Consider the following 4,869-nt stretch of genomic DNA (forward strand, 5'->3'; position numbering starts at 1 on the left):
TGTCTCTACTAAAAATACAAAAAGTATCCAGGCATGGTGGCTTGTGTCTGTGGTCCCAGCTACTCAGGAGGCTGAGGCAGGAGAATCGCTTAAGCCCAGGAGGTGGAGATAGCAGTGAATAGAGATCATGCCACTGCAACCTGGCCTGGGGGACAGAGTGAGACTCTGTCTCAAAAAAAACAGGATCCTGGCTGGGATCGGTGGCCCCTCTAAGATCTAGAAAGCAACTCCTACAGTGTGCCAATCACTGAGGGATCAGCCATCAAAACAACTGTCAACAAAGAGTGCTTCCATGCTACCACAAACCAGCTCCCTAACTAGTTTTCTAATTTGATAATCCAATCCTAGTCCTAACTCTAAAATTAGAGTATTACTGCTAATTAAATTCCTTACTAATAAGACCAAGTATGAGCCTATGGGGATGACCAATGTGAACTTTTTTTTTTTTTGCAGAGGTAGCTGAGGTTTTATTTTTTTGGGGAAAAAAAAAAGCAATTGAATTGTTTTGTAGCTGGAGGCATGGGCAAGAGGGGTGCCTAGGCAGTGAACTCCCCTGAGGGTGGGCTGAGGGCTGGGGGAAGCCTCAGGTGGGTCTTGCGTTCCCTGTGCCCCCCTGCACATGGGCCTCCCTCCCAGGCTCTGGGGCAGCCACAGGAAGGGCAGGCTGGGAGGGGCTGCTGTGGCTGTTCACTTCGGCAGGGTGTCAGAGGACTTGGACACCAGCTTCCCATGGTCTTGATCTTCTTCACAAGAAGAAGTTGACCGTGACAGCACTGATGCCTCCCATACCGCTGGTCCCGCCACAGCCTCCGCCCAGGCCACCCCAGAAACTGCTGCTGCCCACGGGAAAAACTCGAAGAGCTGATGTGGGCACTGGGCCCACTTGTGTAGGAGCGGCTGCTGAAGGCCTGGGGAGCAGAGGTGGACACCTTGTAGGATGTCTGGGTCACCCTGATGGACATGGTGGAGGCAGGCAGGCTGAACCAGGCGGAGATTCAAGAAGGAGCAGAGAAGCTGCTTCTTGGTGTGAACAATTTTTTAAAAAAGAACAGCCAGGGAAGGCTGGACACTTCCCCTACCTTAGGAGCCTGTGAATGTGTCCAGGGATCAGCATTCACAGGCTCACAGCACCCTCAGGAGATGGCTCTGGGAAAACAGCCTAGGCTTCAGTCTAGGCTCCTTAGAACCAAGGACAGTTAAAACCAGCCAAGCTGGAGCCAGAGATGTAGGAAATTAAAATATCTCTGAAAAATTCTGTGTAAATAGCAGAGTGTCAGTCACTCAGGGAAAGAAGGAATCCTTCAGACAGCTCGACTTTCTCCTCCGAGCGCTGAGTTGGCACCTTTACTCTAACACTCGCTACTTTCTCATAGACAATCTGGTGGCTTGCTGGCCAGATTTCTGCCTTCTCTGAAAAAAACAGGAAGATCTAGCAATAATGGGCTCACAAGCCCATGTGGAGACATGACCAGAGGTGAGCAGTGGCTGCCTCCTGAGACGGACCATGTGTCACTAGTTTGCCACAGACCCCACCACTCCCTATCGTTGCATTCAGGCCATTTCACCAATCTACCTGCCTTGTATTTAAGTTTGTGACTTCCCTTTTAATTATAAGTTTTTTATATGTCTGTCTCCATGCCTTAGGCCCTTCTAAAACTCTAACACCTTGTATGGTATCTAATAAATAAGTTTTAGAATAAAAGTAATTTCTAATAGTCTGACAAAAGCTACAGTATAGGTACTTACATCTCGACCTTTAGTAAAGAAATAATTATTTTTAAAGTGGGTAAAGAAGATGTCTGCAAAAGTTATCAGTATTAGACACATAGATTTTCACTGATCATTTACTTTTTTTTTGTTTTTTTTTTTATTGTTGTTTTTTTTTTTTGAGATGGAGTCTCGCTCTGTCGCCCAGGCTGGAGTGCAGTGGCCGGATCTCAGCTCACTGCAAGCTCCGCCTCCCGGGTTTACACCATTCTCCTGCCTCAGCCTCCTGAGTCACTGGGACTACAGGTGCCCGCCACCTCGTCCGGCTAGTTTTTTGTATTTTTCTAGTAAAGATGGGGTTTCTCCGTGTTGTTCAGGCTGGTCTCAAACTCCCGACCTCAGGTGATCCACCCGCCTCGGCCTCCCAAAGTGCTGGGATTACAGGCATCGGCCACTGCGCCCGGCCCTGTTCATTTGTTCACTTCTAATTACTCATGGTGTCCAACAACTGCTTCAACTGAATTTAAAGGAGTACCTGACTCTTCCGCTAAATTACTGGGATCAGCTGGAGGTTTTGCACCATTATGGTCAGAAGACATACTCATAGTTGCTCAGATGGGTGGGGGTGAGGGGATGAGGGCAGCTGTGGCTGTCTCCCTCCTGTCCCATCCACTTTGGTATGCCACTCACAGCTGAATAAAAGAGGCTCCAGACATACCTTATCAATATTAATTACCTACAGTGGGTCAAGAGATGAAGTTATCTGGTAATTACCTCTTTGCTGATAAACAACTTAAGGCAGATCCACTTAATTTTAAAGCAGAACTTCTCATAAAGTCATTAAGTGTGATCCTGGTAACCTTGGTGGTATACAGTCATGGAATGACCAGGCACATGACATTATTTACAGTAAGTCTTTCCTATTCTTATTACTTGACATAAGTTCCCAGTTCTTAAGTTCAAGCATTAGATTTTTGGAGAAAACAGAACTAAGTTCACTCAATTAAAAAAATGGGCTGGGCATGGTGGCTCATGTCTGTAATAACCCCAGCACTTTGGGAGGCCGAGGTGAGTGGATCATCTGAGGTAACGAGTTTGAGACCAGTCTGACCAACATAGTGAAACCCCGCCTCTGCTAAAAATACGAAATTGGCTAGGTGTGGTGGCATATGCCTGTAACCCCAGCTACTTGGGAGGCTGAGACAGGCGAATCACTTGAACCAAGGAGGCAGAGGTTGCAGTGAACTGAGATCACACCATTGCATTCCAGCCTGGGCAACAAGAGTGAAACTCCATCTAAAATAATAATAATAATAACAATAATAATAATAATAATACAAATTAAAAAATGGGCAAGAACTGGGTGTGGTAGCACCTGTAGTCACAGCATGCAACTTGGGAGGCTGATGCAGGAGAATCGTTTGAGCCTGGGAGTTTTGAGACCAGCTAGGGCAACATAGCAACGCCCCATCTCAAAAAAACGGGCAAAAGAATGTGAATAGATACTTCACTAAAGAAGATATCCAAATGACCAATAAGTATATGACAAAGAGCCCTAATAATTACTCAATGAGAAAATGCTAATTAAATCCGCAGTAAAATGCCACATCACACACGTTAGTGAGGGTGTGAAGCAAATGGAACGCTGAAACATCGCTAGGGAAGTGTCAAAATGATTCCATCACTTTGGAAACCTTACAGTATGCACTGAAGTTAAAGACATCTCTCCAATGATCCAGCAATTCCACTGCTAGGTATACATCCAGGAGAAATAAGCGCATACATTCACCAAAAGACATAAATATTTGTAGCAGTTTTATTCATAGTAGCCTCAAATTGGAAATAACCAAATGTCCAACAAATGTAAAACAAACAGAAGGCAGTATTATAGTCATATTATGGAATATTACACACTAATAAGAAAGAAACAGCAACAAAGATAAACCTCAAAGACATTATGTTGAATGAAAGGAGTCAGACATGGGAGAGTTTATACTATGTGATTCCATTTATATGAAACTCAAGAATAGGTAAAACTGGCCGGGCATGGTGGCTAACACCTGTAATCCCAGCACTTTGGGAGGCCAAGGCAGGTGGATCACCTGAGGTCGGGAGTTCGAGACAAGTCTGGCCAACATGGCGAAATCCCGTCTCTACTAAAATACAAAAAATTAGCCAGGCATGGTAGCAGGCAGGCACCTGTAGTCCCAGCCACTCTGGAGGCTGAGGCATGTGAATCACTTGAACCTGGGAAGCAGAGGTTGCTTGCAGTGAGCAGAGATTGTACCACTGCACTTTAGCCTGGGTGACAGAGCAAGACTCCATCTCAAAAAAAACAAAAAAACAAAACAAAAAAAAGGTAAAACGAATCAATTACCAAATAAATCAGTATAATGGTTATTTTAAAAAAATTAATTAATTAATTTAAGAAAGGACTTCACTCTGTCACCCAGGCTGGAGTGCAGTGGCATGATCACGGCTCATTGCAGCTTAGACTTCCTGGGCTCCAGTGATCCTCTCACCTCAGCCTCCTGAGTAGCTAGGACAACAGGTACATGCCACCATGCCTGGCTAATTTTTGTATTTCTGTTAGAGACAGGGTTTCGCTATGTTTCCCAGGCTGGTCTCAAACTCCTGATCTCAAGCCATCCACCTGCCTCAGCTGCCTAAAGTGCTAGGATTACAGGTGAGAGCCACTGCACCTAAGCCAGGATGGTGGGTATCAAGCAGGGAAGGAGACACTGACTGGCAAAGGCATTGGGGAACTTTCTGGGGCACTGGGAGTGTTCTATATCTTTACCTGGATCTTGGTTACATGGTTCTATACGTGATGTAAACATTCATTGACATGTACATTGAAGAGGTGTGCACTTTACTCCACATAAATTCTTCCTCAATGAGAACACATATATAATTAGAAAGTAAAAATAAAGGCCAGGTGCAGTGGCTCACGCCTGTAGTCCCAGCATTTTGGGAGACTGAGGTGAGCAGATAGTTTGAGTCGAGGAGTCTGAAACCAGCCTGGACAACATGGCAAAACTCCATTGCTACAAAAAAATGTCAAAAATTGCCTGGCACAGTGGCTCACACCTGTAATCCCAGCACTTTGGGAGGCCGAGGCGGGCGGATCACAAGGTCAGGAGATCGGGACCATCCTGGCTA

The 4,869-nt window shown here is 45.5% G+C and overlaps 1 protein-coding gene across 2 annotated transcripts in view; it reads right to left on the minus strand.

Moving 5' to 3' along the window:
- The window catches only part of CHRNA3 (cholinergic receptor, nicotinic, alpha 3 (neuronal)), a 37,377-nt gene that overhangs the window by 19,319 nt on the left and 13,189 nt on the right, over positions 1-4,869 (minus strand). The gene's annotated exons all lie outside the window — the stretch shown is intronic.

Source organism: Mandrillus leucophaeus, unplaced genomic scaffold (genome assembly GCF_000951045.1).
Source record: "Mandrillus leucophaeus isolate KB7577 unplaced genomic scaffold, Mleu.le_1.0 Scaffold241, whole genome shotgun sequence".
In the NCBI taxonomy this organism is placed as follows: domain Eukaryota; kingdom Metazoa; phylum Chordata; class Mammalia; order Primates; family Cercopithecidae; genus Mandrillus; species Mandrillus leucophaeus.